The following is a 15,540-nucleotide window of genomic DNA, read 5'->3' on the forward strand; positions in this document are numbered from 1 at the left end:
GTTGAAAATTGGCTTAATCATAAGATTGGTACTTTGTTCACGAACAACGGGGGTGAGTTCATTGTGTTGCGTGGTTTCCTTGAGAGTCATGGTATCTCTCATTTGACGTCTCCACCACATACGCCAGAACATAATGGTAAGGCCAAACGCAAGCATCGACATGCGTAGAAACTGGTCTCACGCTGCTCTCACAAGCTTCGGTTCCTCTCACCTATTGGCCTTATGCTTTCACCACCGCTGTCTATCTGATCAATCGGATGCTCACGCCCGTACTTGACCAGGAGTCCCCGTTCTCTATGTTTTTCAAGACTGCACCGAATATAGCCAAACTGAAGATCTTTGGTTGTTTATGTTTTCCGTGGCTACGACCGTATACCACTCACAAGCTTCAAAGTAGGTCCCAGCGCTGTGTGTTTCTTGGTTACTCACTTACACAAAGTGCATATTTCTGTCTTCATCCCCCTACTGGCCGCATATACACTTCGCGACATGTCCAGTTTGCTGATCATGGGAAAGTAATTGTGGCTCCTGAGTGTTCTTCATCGGTTGACATGCAACCTCTTGTATTTGTGGTTCCTTCTCTTCCGTTATCGTCGCCGGCGTCTAGGGGAACCCCTTACTCAGCCCTTCACCAGCGACCTCCGTCTCCATCGGTTCCAGCTCCGCCACAGCCTCAGGTAAGTCCACTGAACTCTCAACCTAATTCTTCTCCTTCTTCTCCCTTGATTGAGCCCACTGCTCCTCGAAATGGGCCTACCAACCCGGCTCACACAAATAATGTGTCTAATGAGCCCACTGCTCCAGAACATAATGAACCGCGACTTACGGTTCAGCCTCGTCCATTGTCTTTAACCACCACCCCTCCCGAGCTTCCTCGCTCACAAAGTCCCATTGCACCTCAACCCCAACGACCACAAAATCCTATTGATCAAAGGTCAATTAATAACCTAATGTGTACTCCACCATGATCTAGTGGTATCGTTGTAACACTTTAGGATCAAATCCTCAGAGACCAAACAATTACACTATGAAACTATGAAGATCAAATATAGCTAAGACAAAAGAGGAAGTTTGTGAAGCAAGTAATAATTAAAAACAGAAAGTAGATAAGTTGTTTCTAAATCAAAAAGGAAATATTGGGCGCAGGGAATCTATGGGGAATATGATCTCGGACTAAGGTGGAAGATGGGGTTGCATTAGACACCGTTCTAGAACTCAAATCACGGTTGTAAAGCTAACCTACATCTGCAGCGTTAACTATCTATGCAATGAATTCACTAAACCCTAAACCGTCGTTTGGACCTAGCAAACCAAGCAAGCAATAAAGGTTCATGTTTGATCTGTTCACAAGGTGCCTCAACTTCAACTTGCGTTGGCTAAGGTCCACCTTGCTCACCTAAGTTCTTTTCCAGCAACTCAACAACACTTTTGGTGCCCCGATGAATTAAACCTATGATCATAAACTAGGTAGATAATCTAGTTTAAGCTTTAAGAACAACTATAGATGATGAACAAAATAGATCAACCCCAAATCTAACAACCTAAGTTTAGAAAATCATAAATCCCCTTTGAAACCCGAAACCCAATAGATAAACTACTTAGACATGGAGATAAAAGAACAACAAATCAAAGATGAAGAAAGCATAATTGAATTGTAAAAGAAATAGTAAATAGGGTTTAGAAATCTTCTCCGAAGTGTCAAGAAGGATTAGAGATCTTCACCCTTAGCTCTCAGTACAAAATAGTCTCAGAAAATAAAGCTTATGTCTCTGGAGGCCGAGCCTCTAACTTAAATATTAAAATAAAACCCTGAAAGTGGGTTTAAAACAAAAAAAGGAAAAGTTGCTTTGGGTACGGGACTGGTCGATCCCGAATGTGGATCAGCCGATCCTGGATGCTTTTCTCTGTTTGGTCCATTTGCTTGCTATTTCGATTAGTCTTCACGAAATTGGCTTCAGATGCTTGTCTTCATACCCAAAACACTTAGTTTCCTTCCAAAGTAGCCTAGAACCTGTACAGACTCACAAAAGACTAAAAAGACTGTAAAAGCACACTTGGACTCAATAAAAGACTCAAAACAAATACCAAAACTATGGGTAAAATCCTATAAAATGCAGACACATCAATTCCCCCAGAATTGAATCTTTGCTTGTCCTCAAGCAAGAACAGACAAAAACTCAGGAACAGAGAAAATGTTTGAAAGTGGAAACTCACATATTCTTGGGGACCTCTTCGTTGCACTCTTCATTAAATCAAATTAAGAACTACTTTTTGTACTATGCCCATGATTAGGATCAACAGTCCCTACTCTGAACACCACAACCTCAAAGAACCTTCAGCATCTCGATTGTTGTCTCTCTACATCAGATTAGTGAAAATGTGCGGTCTCACCGAGGGAATATCGATCACTGAACTTATTGACTCCTTCAACCTTTTAATGCCCAAGACTTCCTACATATGCTTCCTTTCCTCTCTCTTTTCTCACTTCCAAAAGATTGATTTCTCCCTAATTTTCTAGGGTATCATTGTATTTTTTTTATCGATCCTTTGCTCTTTTCTTTGGACAGGTTTCCATGAATTCCAAAGGATGCACGGGTTTACGCACAACCCTCGACTCACTTCTTTATTACCTTTATCCTCTTCTTCTTCTTTTCTTTTCTCTTTTTTTTTTGTTTTTGTTTTTTATGAGTATTGAAGGGAAGAGAGAGGGGAAACATACTTTGCGAGGAGATGCATGTCTTGTATTTCTTAAGGGAGGAGTCTTGTCCAATGTATGCCAAGTCCCAAGGCAAGAAGTTAAATCCGGTTAAGTCCTTTCAAAGCTAGAGACAACGCAGGATCAACTTCTACTTCTCGTCAGTGAGGGTCTTTTGGGGCGAGTTGATTCTGCTCATGTTCTTTCCAAGCTTCATTCAAAAATCAAAAGTACTAAAGCAATCATAAGAGTGTTAGTTAAAGCAAAGACTCCTAGAAATGATCATAATTTCCCAACACATTTTTGTTTTTTTTTTGTTTTTTTTAGAAATAAAAAGACTCAAAGAAAAAAGAATAAAAACAAATAAAACAACCAAAGAAAACGACATCAGTAACTTGGACACATCCCTCTTCCGGACTTACTTCACACCGTCCCAGTGTGAAAGTAAAACCAAGAAAAGAACGAATCACACAACGAAAATAAGAAAAATGAAAAAGACAAAGTAAGGACAAGAAAAAAACCGGTGATCTCGCATCTGGTGTTGGAGTGGTGTTGGTAAGGGTGGGGACCAATCGGTCTCAGGGTGGGATCGACCGATCTGCAACATTATTGAACTTGGAGATACCCGCAAAAAACCAACGGGATCGATCGATCTTTAAGGAGGACTGATCGATCCTAAGCTCCTGGAACAAAAAAAACTTTGCATATTCTGCGTTTGGAACATGTTCCTGAAAACACTTAACATCGGACGTGATTTCACCATAATAAATCCTAAAAACAAAAATAAAATTCTAAGACAAATAAAAAAGAAAAGGGTAAGCCAGCACAAACCCCATGGGTTGCCTCCAATAAGCGCTTGTTTAAGGTCTATAGCTTGACCGTGGTTTCAGGTGTCAAGTGATAGGAGGATGAGAACTCATATCAGAACAAGCTCTCCAATTCGTCAACTTAAGCTCCAAAGTCTTTTTCAGCATACCATCCATTGCTTCTTGGCCTTTCTCTTTAAACTCTGGAGTAAGGATTGCTTTAACTTTAGAAAAAGGCCGAGATATTCCTTTGCACTTCACCTTGTACTCAATGGTGTCTCTAACATATTTCTGAGGTACCAAGGTTATGTGATGATCTGATATTACTATCTCTATCTTCGGTTTGTCTCTCTTCTTAACCTTCTTAGACCTGAGTGTCTCCATCCAGGATTTCGTCGACCTCATTCTTATCACCATTCTCTCCCATTATTGTGACATCCACCTTCTTCTCATGTTCTACAACTAGACAAGAGCCATGTCGTATAGCTTCATTTGCAATGATTGCGTTGTAGTAGACCTTATCATCAATGTTAGAGAAAGTTATCCTCTTATTAGGCAAGTCAACAACTGCTCCCTTTGTTGCTAAGAAAGGTCTCCCAAGAATCAAAGACATTTCAGAACCCTCGCTCATTTCTACAACATGAAAATCTATAGCAACCAAGCAACTTCCAACTTGAACATCTAAATTATTAATGAAGCCTTGTGGAGTCGTGCTGACAGCATTTGCAAACTTTAGAGAGACCTTAGAAGCCTTCATATCATCAATTCCCAACCTTTCTGCAACAGCCTTAGACATTATGTGCACACTAGATCCAATGTCACAAAGGGAATCCTCAAATTTCACTCCTAAGATGGAGCATGGAACAACAAATTTTCCTGGATCGTCTAACTTGGGTAGTCTCTTCAAAGATGGAGCATGCTTGTTCTTCTCTCGAGCCAAAAACGCCTTAACCTCCACCAAATCCTTTTCTTCAACCACTACATCATTGTAAACCTTCTTAAACAAAGAGATATGCTTTACTGCCTCTGTAAAAGGAATGCCAACGGTGAACTCTCTCATAACTTCTTTGTACCGATCATACTTCTTTTCATCCAGAGGTTTCTTCACATGTCTTCTTGGAAAAGGAAATTTTGGCCTATAGGGCTTTAGTTACACATGAAGTGACTCCCTAGCATCTGTATCTAAGACAAAAGAGCTGGATTTTCCCATACTTACAACATGGACTGACCGGTCTGGACGTAGATCGGTCGATCTGAGATTTTCCGAGACAGGTTCTGCGTTATTGATGGGATCGACTGATCTATAGGGGGACTGGTCGATCCAACTTCTGTGGGAATCAGACTCGAAATATCAGAATAAATAGCATCGGTCGATCTAGGCTCAAGACCGATCGTTCCTGGCTCTGCGGAAGCCAAACATGAGTTGATCACAACACAACTCAGCTCATCTTCAATCCAATCATCAAGTGTTATAGCATTGCATGACTCTTTGTTTTTAGAGCTAGAAGAAATAGCAGAGACTCTCTTATCAATGGAATCAACACGTGAACTCAACCTCTCAGATTTCCCATTCAAATCATTGTACATGCTATCAATCTTGACATTAATCTCAGCAGAACTTTTCTTATGGCCCTCCAGCAGTGCTTGCATCATCAATTTGAGTTTGTTATCTTGTGGAGCTGCAGATGGAGCGTGGTATCCTTGGATATTTGAGCTACTAAATCCAGCACCTTTGTTCTGAAATCCTTGTGGGAAGTTACCTTGTTGATTACATGGTGGATACACTTGATCCTGAGGATTCTCGACGTTGGTGCTTCTATAAGAGACGTTAGGATGATTTCTATAATTCTGACTAAACCCATGATTTTGATAGTTCCCTTGTCATTCTACATAGTTCAGCTCCTCTGTTCCCTCAAAACCTGAATTTACTCCAACTCGCTGATAAGAACTTGTCTGCCCGTCGCACATGTTGACAGCTTGTTGATCTCTCTTCAAAAGAAGGTCTACCTTAGCAGTGAGACTCTTAATAACATCTGTATTCACAGAGCTAACAACACGCACTGAACGATCATACTCATGGCTATGATTGTTGTTACTCGCTGCTAGGTTTTCGATCAAGAGGTTTGCCTCAGCGGCAGTGTTAGTAGAAAAATCTCCTCTGCTGGCAGTATCGAGTGCCATCTGGTACTTCTGGTCAATTCCTCCAGAGAAGATGTTCATAAGATTCTCTTGTGAAAAGCCATGATGAGGACAGTCCCTCATATACTCCTTGAATCTCTCCCATGCTTCAGAAAAAGACTCTGTACCACCTTGTGAGAAGGTAGTAATCTTGCTCCTTAACATAGCTGATCGTGACTTAGTGTAGAAGTGGTTTAAAAACACTGCTCTACATTGCTCCCAAGTGGTAAGTGATCCTCGGTCCAAGAGATTTAGCCATCTCAAAGCCCTATCTCCTAAGGAGAATTGGAACAAAGTCAACATGAGATAATCATACGGAACTCCATTAGACCTCATAGTACTAGCCAACCTCTCAAAAGCTTCAATATGGTCTAGAGGGCTCTCTGATGCTAATCCATTAAACACACGATTCTGGACCAAATTGATCAGGCTATTCTTGATCTCATAATCTTGCCTCGCAGGAGCTGGTGGTTGAATCGTAGATCGATTTGCAAAAACCTGTTGTGAGCATCTTCATCCCTCAAGGTGGTTTTCCTTGCTGGCGGATTTGGTTCAGCTTGCTCTTGCTGCTCCTGCCTCTGCTGTTGTTGGACGATACCCAACTGAGGGTTGGGTTGATGAACCCCTGCCTCTTCTTCGTCGGCCATAACGTTGATCTGGGCTCTTGCTTTGTGGTTTTCGCGTTCAAGCTGTGCTAACTCCTTGTTTTGCAGGTTATGCAAATCAGTAGGCTTGTGGCTTCTTGTTTGCATGCACCTGAAACAAAAGAGGAAGAACGCAAGAACAAGTCAGTAAATTAAAGTAAATAAACCTAAGACTAAACGTGAATCTAAAATTTCAAAGGCAACGTTTTGGTCCCCGACAACAACGCCAAATAGATCAAAGGTCAATTAATAACCTAATGTGTACTCCACCACGATTTAGTGGTATCGTTGTAACACTTTAGGATCGAATCCTCAGAGACCAAACAATTGCACTATGAAACTATGAAGATCAAATATAGCTAAGACAAAAGAGGAAGTTTGTGAAGCAAGTAATAATTAAAAACGGAAAGTAACTAAGTTGTTTCTAAAAGAAAAAGGAAATATTGGGCGCAGGGAATCTATGGGGAATATGATCTCGGACTAAAATGGAAGATGGGGTTGCATTAGACACCGTTCTAGAACTCAAATCACGGTTGTAAAGCTAACCTACTTCCGCAGCGTTAACTATCTATGCAATGAATTCACTAAACCCTAAACCGTCGTTTGGACCTAGCAAACCAAGCAAGCAATAAAGATTCAAGTTTGGTCTGTTCACAAGGTGCCTCAACTTCAACTTCCGTTGGCTAAGGTCCACCTTGCTCACCTAAGTTCTTTTCCAGCAACTCAACAACAATTTTGGTGCCCCGATGAATTAAACCTATGATCATAAACTAGGTAGCTAATCTAGTTTAGGCTTTAAGAACAACTATAGATGAAAAACAAAATAGATCAACCCCAAATCTAACAACCTAAGTTTAGAAAATCATAAATCCCCTTTGAAACCCGAAACTCAATAGATAAACTACTTAGACATGGAGATAAAAGAACAACAAATCAAAGATAAAGAAAACATAATTGAATTGCAAAATAAATAGAAAATAGGGTTTAGAAATCTTCTCCAAAGTGTCAAAAAGGATTAGAGATATTCTCCCTTAGCTCTCAATACAAAATAGTCTCAGAAAATAAAGCTTATGTCTCTGGAGGCCGAGCCTCTAACTTAAATATCAAAATAAAACTCTAAAAGTAGGTTTAAAACAAAAAAGGAAAAGTTGCTTCGGGTACGGGACTGGCCGATCCCGAATGCGGATCAGTCGATCCTGGATGCTTTTCTCTGATTGCTCCATCTGCTTGCTATTTCGATCAGTCTTCACCAAATTGGCTTCAGATGCTTGTCTTCATCCCCAAAACACTCAGTTTCCTTCCAAAGTAGCCTAGAACCTGTACAGACTCACAAAAGACTAAAAAGACTGTAAAGGCACACTTGGACTCAATAAAAGACTCAAAACAAATACCAAAACCATGGGTAAAATCCTATAAAATGATGACACATCACCTATCCAGGCTGATCCACCACAAAATGTCCACAAAATGAAAACACGAGCCAAAAAAAATGTCTACAAACAGAAACAAAAATTGAATCTTCTTGCTGCAGGTCCTAATCCGTCACGCGAGCCCCGTACAGCTGCTCAAGCTCTCAAAGATGAACGGTGGTGCCCCTCTATGTCCGCTAAGTACAATGCTCAAATGGCTAATCATTCTTGGGATTTGGTTCCTGCACACCCGTCCCAAAATGTCATCGGCAATCGTTGGGTTTTCACCACCAAGTATCATCCTAATGGTGAGTTGAACCGCTACAAGTCTCGCCTAGTTGCGAAAGGTTTTCATCAACGCCAAGGGATTGATTATGCTGAGACATTCAGTCTTGTGATCAAGTCAACAACGATCCGTTTGGTTTTGGATATTGCGGTTGCACATTATTGGCAAATCAAGCAACTAGACATTAATAATGCCTTCTTACAAGGTGAACTCACTGAGGAGGTTTATATGGCTCAACCTGAGGGTTTTGTCGATCCTGACAAGCCGTATTACGTCTGTCGTCTCCGTAAGCCAATCTATGGTCTAAAGCAAGCTCCCCGTGCCTGGTACTTGTCTCTCAAGACTCATCTTCTTCAAACTGGTTTCACTAATTCCCATGTCGATACGTCGTTGTTTGTTAAGAAGTGTGGGTCTTCGTTTGTGTATGTGCTTGTGTATGTTGATGATATTCTCATCACCGGTAGTAACTCCGTCCTTGTTGCTCAAACGCTTGTTTCCTTCGCTGATCGCTTCTCCATCAAAGATCCCATGGATCTCACATATTTTCTGGGCATTGAAGCTACGAGAACCAAAGCAGGACTTCATTTGATGCAACGCAAGTATATTATTGACCTTTTAGCGAAGAACATCATGCACAATGCAAAACCGGTAGCAACGCCAATCGTAACCTCTCCCAAACTCACTAAACATGGCAGTACCATCCTCGGTGATCCCACTCAATATCGGTCCGTTGTAGGCAGCCTTCAATATTTCTCCTTTACTCGACCCGATATCTCCTACGCCGTCAACCGTCTCTCCCAGTTTATGCATGCGCCAACCACCGATCATTGGCAAACCTCATGGTATTTTCCTTCGTGCACCATCTCCTATGGCTCTCAATGCTTTTTCTGATGCTGATTGGGATGGTTATGTCGATGATTATGTCTCCACTAATGCTTATGTGATCTATCTTGGTCACAATCCTATCTCATGGAGCTATAAGAAGCAACATGGTGTTACTCGCTCATCAACAGAGGCGGAATATTGGGCTGTTGCCAACACCGCTTCTGAGCTCCGGTGGCTTTGCTCTCTTCTCACCAAACTTGGTGTTACACTTCGTACACCTCCGGTCATATACTGCGACAACATTGGCATCACTTACCTCTGTGTTAATCCCGTTTTTCACTCTAGGATGAAGCATATTGCACTTGATTATCACTTCACAAGAGATCACATTCAAAATGGCATGCTCCGTGTCCTTCATGTCTCGACAAAAGACCAGCTTGCTGATGCTTTAACTAAGCCTCTTCCTCGCCAACAATTTCTCACTGCTTGTTCCAATATTGGTGTCACAAGAGTTCCTCCATCTTGCGGGGGTGTATAGGAGTATATATGTATAAGGGTCTTAATGTAATTAATCAGCTTTAGGTTTTACCTAATATCTCTGTATAAATATGTGTAAACATTCTCATTATCAATATATACCTTTATTCACCTATTCCTTATAGTTATGTGATACAGATCCTGACATATCCATCTATATATAATCTTATTGTACTATATAAAAAAAATTTAAACAGAATATATAATGAAACCAGCTGAGACACTTCCACATGAATTGAAGGAAGAGATAGTCTCTCGCTTTCAAACAAAAACTCTCGCTCGATTTAGTTCTGTTTGCAAAAGATGGAACACTCTTTTCAAGGAACGGAGGTTCTTCAACAATGATTTGGTTCTTCCACAATTCATATTGTTTGCCGGGTCAAAGATTTGTTCTGTGGACGTTAATCTTGACTGTCCATCAATAGAGGTGTATGATTTACCCTCACATATTCCTGCTGATGCATTTTCAACGCCCATGAACGTCGAATATTGCAACGGTTGTTTACTTACTTTACGTTTAAAGGGATCGAGATTTGCAACCCATGGTTAAGACAGATTAGATGGATTAGATCCAATAAACGATTTCATGCTTTCATTGGGATTGGATACGACAATAGTAGACCTGGCAAGCACTACAAGATCTTTACGTCAAATTACCACCATGATACAAACACAACGTCCGTGAAAGCTACAGTTACCGAGTTTGGATCCAGTGAATGGAAATCGTACGAGTTTGCATCCGAGAATTGATATATATCTATATAGTTCGCTCAATAGTGTATCATTGAATGGAACTTTATATTGGGTTGCTATTAATCATGAGTCTCCTGAGCATTTTATTCAAAGCTTCGATTTTTCTACGGAGAAATTTAAAGCCTATTGTATATTGTCTACCAAAACTGTGAATCCATTTCATGCTAGATTACTTGCGGTATTTAGGGAAGATCGATTTTCGTATTTAGAGATGTGAAGACTAGGTGAAATCGTGTTGACCAAGCTATGACTCAACAAGACAAACACACTCCCAAGCTTAACTCAAGACCTAATCAAGGTTGGTTTAAACTAAACCATGGTCAGGTATGCTTTTGGGACCACACATGGAGGAAACAGACACATTGCAGAACAAAGCATTGTACGGTTTGTCCTCTAGCGATTTCAAATGTTACAGTGGTGTTTGTTCTCTTGTGCAACCGCGTCTTTGGGTGAGCTGGACTAGCGACCAAAGGTTGTTGCAGCTGCTTTAGGTCAGGGCACGAGGTCTGAAGATGTCGCCTATAAAAGGAACATTTAAGGAGAGATCGCAGTCACGATAGGTGTGCGATAGATAGAGACTAAGGAGAGGAAACTTGTAATAAGCATAAACTCTTTCAGAGTGTGCTCTAAGTGCTAGTGAAGGGCATTAGAGTGGATCACTTGTGGTGCCTATTGTGTTCTCTATCTGAATCTAGTGGATTCCGAGTCATAGACTCGGCCAGACGTAGCTCCCTCGTTAACGGGAGTGAACTCGATAAAGTTTGCGTGTGTGCTCCTGCTTTTATTTTTCCTTTCTACTACATTCTCTGTTCTTTCCTCCCTCTCTGTTTCTCAAGATCTCTCTTTCCTTCTTTTCACAACTATCTGTTCTTGGTTGTTCGGTTCTCTTTTCTCAAGGAAAAGTCGACACCTTCGAGTTAAGATTTCCCAACTAGTGGTATCAGAGCTTTGGTTCGTTGTTCACGGTTCTGTAGAGTCCATAAACACAGAGAACCATGTCATCAGCAAGGATAGAGGTTGAAAAGTTCGACGGTCGTGGAGACTACACCATGTGGAAAGAGAAACTTTTGGCTCACCTAGATATTCTGGGTTTGAGCGTTGCTCTTAAAGAAGATGAAGCTATGGTGGAAAAAGCTTCAGATGAGAAGCCATCTGAAGAGGAAACCAAAGAGGAAAAACAAAGGTTAGAAGTATTAGAAGAAAAAAGGAGAAAGGCTCGCAGTAGCATCGTTCTAAGTGTTTCTGATAGGGTCCTAAGGAAGATCAAGAAGGAGCATACTGCAGCTGCTATGATAAGCGCTCTGGACAAGCTGTACATGTCCAAAGCTCTTCCCAACCAGATCTACCTTAAGCAAAAGCTGTACGGCTTCAAGATGTCAGAAAATCTGAGTATTAAAGGTAATATCGATGAATTCCTTCATACTGTAGCCGACTTAGAACACACCAATGTTATAGTTTCAGATGAGGATCAAGTAATACTGTTGTTGATGTCGTTACCGAAGCCTTTTGATCAGTTAAGGGATACATTGAAATATGGTTCTGGGAGAACCACCTTAACGTTAGATGAAGTTATTGCAGCTACTTACTCAAAAGAACTTGAGTTTGGGTCTAACCAGAAGAGCATCAAGGGTCAGGCTGAGGGTCTCTATGTTAATGAGAAGGCAGAGACAAGAGGAAGAACTGAGCAGAAGGACAAAAACTCCAAATCTCAGAGATCTAGATCTAAGTCTAGAACCATGAAGGGATGTTGGACCTGTGGAGAGGAGGGACATTTCAAAAACTCTTGTCCCAACAAGAACAAAGCTCAGTCGCAGCACAAAATTCAAAACGGCAACAAAGGAGCCTCATCAAGCGGTAAAGGGAACTTAGCTGAAGCTACAGCTCTCTATGTTTCAGAAGCTTTGTCGTCTACAGATATACATCTAGAAGACGAATGGATTATGGATACTGGCTGCAGTTACCATATGACTCACAAGCGAGAATGGTTTGAAGATTTAAACGAAGGTGTTGGAGGATCAGTAAGAATGGGAAACAAGAGAATGTCTCAAGTAAAGGGAATTGGCTCGGTTAGAGTCAAGAATGAAGATGGTCAAACTGTTCTGCTTGCAAATGTGAGATAGATTCCAGACATGGACAGAAACCTCTTGTCACTGGGAACTTTTGAGAAAGCAGGCAACAAGTTCGAATCAGAAAATGGAGTTATGAAAATCATGGCAGGGAACAAGGTTTTACCTACAGGAAGAAGGTATGACACTCTCTATTTGCTGCAATGGAAACCTGCAACTGCAGAATCACTTACTGTAGAGAGGAGATCAGACGACACGGTTCTTTGGCATCGACGATTGGGGCACATGAGCCAGAAAAACATGACCCTCTTACTGAGGAAAGGTCTTCTTGACAAGAAAAAGGTTTCTACTCTAGAAACTTGCGAAGATTGCATATATGGCCGAGCAAAGAGAGTGGGATTCACCTTGGCTCAGCATGACACTAGAGAGAAGCTGGAATATGTTCACTCTGACTTGTTGGGAGCTCCATCTGTGCCACTTTCTCTTGGTAAATGTCAATACTTTATCTCATTTATTGATGATTACACAAGGAAAGTGTGGGTTCATTTTCTGAAAACAAAGGATGAAGCTTTCGAGAAATTTACTGAGTGGATTAATATGGTGGAGAACCAAAGTGACAAGAAAGTGAAGACTCTAAGGACCGACAATGGACTTGAGTTTTTCAACAGGTTGTTTGATGAGTATTGCGTGTCAAAGGGGATTCAACGAAACCGGACATGTGCCTACACACCGCAACAAAACGGTGTTGCAGAGCGCATGAACCGAACCATCATGGAGAAAGTCAGAAGCATGCTCAGTGACTCTGGTCTCCCAAAGAGATTTTGGGCAGAGGCTACGCATACAACGGCCATCCTCATCAACAAAACACCATCATCAGCTCTGAACTTTGACATACCGGATAAGAGATGGTCTGGCAAGCAACCGGTATACAGCTATTTGAGAAGATTTTGGTGCATTGCATTTGCACACACTGATGATGGAAAACTAAGTCCTAGAGCAAAGAAAGGCATTCTTGTGGGATACCCTATTGGATTAAAAGGTTACAAACTTTGGCTACTTGAAGACAAGAAGTGTGTGGTGAGCAGAAATGTTGTTTTTCAGGAAAATGCTTCATACAAAGTTGTAGCACTGAGAAAGGAAACCGAAATTGAAGAAGGTGATGCTCCTCACACCTATTATCTAGATGTAGATCTTGACAGTGAAGAAATTGTTACCTCGGGTGGAGATTCTACGACTCCACAAGATATTCAGTCGCATGCAAGATCGAGCCCTGCAATTCGAACACACCATAATGCAAGTGAGGATGTGGAGACTGAAATAAATCAGTCACCTCTAAGCTATCACTTAGTGAGAGACCGAGCTAGGAGAACAGTCAATGCTCCTCGACGCTTTGATGATGAAGATTATCTAGCAGAAGCTCTCTACACTACAGAGGATGGTGGAGAAATCGAACCATCTAGTTACAATGAAGCTAAAAGAAACTTAAACTGGGAAGAGTGGAAGCGTGCAATGGATGAAGAAATGGAGTCACAAACCAAGAACCATACTTGGACAGTGGTCAAAAGACCAACAAATCAGAGGATTATAGGGAGCAGGTGGATTTACAAATATAAACTAGGAATCCCAGGGGTTGAAGAACCAAGATTTAAAGCAAGACTGATAGCTAAGGGGTATGCTCAAAGAGAAGGAATTGACTACCATGAAGTCTTTGCTCCTGTAGTCAAGCACGTTACTATCAGGGTCTTACTCTCCATAGTTGCTCAAGAGGATCTTGAACTAGAGCAACTTGACGTTAAAACGGCGTTTCTCCACGAAAAACTTAAAGAGAAGATCTACATGACACCGCCTGAGGGGTTTGAGTCGATGTTTGGAGAAGACAAAGTTAGTCTTCTCAATAAATCACTGTATGGGCTAAAGCAAGCGCCAAAACAATGGAATGAGAAATTTGACATGTATATGTCAGAGATCGGTTTTATGCGAAGCGAGTATGATAGTTGCGCATACGTCAAAGAATTGGGAGACAATTCACTAATCTACTTACTCATCTATGTGGATGATATGTTGGTGGCATCCATGAACAAAGAGGCCATTGATCAGCTGAAAAGGGAACTGAGTCAGAAATTCGAGATGAAGGACTTAGGAGCTGCGAAGAAGGTTTTGGGCATGGAAATTGTCAGAAACAGAGCAGAAGGGACTCTGTGGTTGTCACAAGAAGGTTACCTAACAAAGATTCTAGAGACATTCAATATGAAGGAAGCTAGGCACGTATTAACTCCATTAGGAGCCGAGATTAAGATGCGTGCAGCTACAGAAGAGAAATTGGCTCGGGACGAAGAATACATGAAGTCAGTTCCCTACTGCAGTGGAGTTGGAAGCATCATGTATGCCATGATAGGCACACGTCCCGACCTTGCTTACCCTGTTGGAATTATAAGCCGTTTCATGAGCCAACCCATCCGTGATCACTGGCATGGAGTCATGATAGGCACACGTCCCGACGGGCATGAAATCTGAGCTCCCTCGTTAGGGGGAGTGAACTGGATAAAGTTTGCGTGTGTGCTCCTGCTTTTATTTTTCCTTTCTACTACATTCTCTGTTCTTTCTTCCCACTCTGTTTCTCAAGATCTCTCTTTCCTTCTTTTCACAACTCTCTGTTCTTGGTTGTTCGGTTCTCTTTTCTCTAGGAAAAGTCGACACCTTGAGTTAAGAATTCCTAACAAGAGAAAGAGTACCATAAAAGGAATATTGAGATTTGGGTGACAAAAGAAAATATTAAAAATGAGGATGTATGAGCTGTAGAGTGGGTGAATGTGATGAGTGTGTTAGTTCCTGAAAGGTCGAATTTAGGAGTCAGCTACTACCCGCTAAGTTACTTTGTCGATGAAGATAAAAGTCTCATGAGTCTTGTAATATGTTGTTATAACAAGGAGGAGCGAAAACCTTATATTTTTATTGCCAAGGGAGATAAATTCCATGAAATTGAAATAAAAGATTTGGTTGAGTATGATTGTCCTCTTCACTGTACCTATTTTCCAAGTTTGGTCTAAGTTCCTACATTCAAGATGAGCGGTAGGGGTATAACCCAACAACAGAAGGTTGAATCCCGCTTCACACTCCCGAGAGGAGTACAAGTGAGCGTTGTAGTTGGAGGAGACGAGTGGGACGATGGATTCTTCGACAATGTGAAGAAAATAATTGTAGATTTTATTGATTTTGGCGTCATCTTTGTCAAGTTTTATAACTGCAACGGTAACGTAGTTATAGTCGGAGCAGCTCATGGGGATTCGACCAAGACTAGCAGCTCATGCGTTAAAAAAAAAAAAAAAAAAAAAAAAAAAAAA

At 41.2% G+C, this 15,540-nt stretch overlaps 1 pseudogene; it reads left to right on the top strand.

Moving 5' to 3' along the window:
* The window catches only part of LOC109129460, a 7,745-nt pseudogene continuing 1,790 nt past the window's right edge, over positions 9,586–15,540 (top strand).

The sequence above is a fragment of the Camelina sativa genome, chromosome 16, assembly GCF_000633955.1.
Source record: "Camelina sativa cultivar DH55 chromosome 16, Cs, whole genome shotgun sequence".
Taxonomy (NCBI): Eukaryota; Viridiplantae; Streptophyta; class Magnoliopsida; order Brassicales; family Brassicaceae; genus Camelina; species Camelina sativa.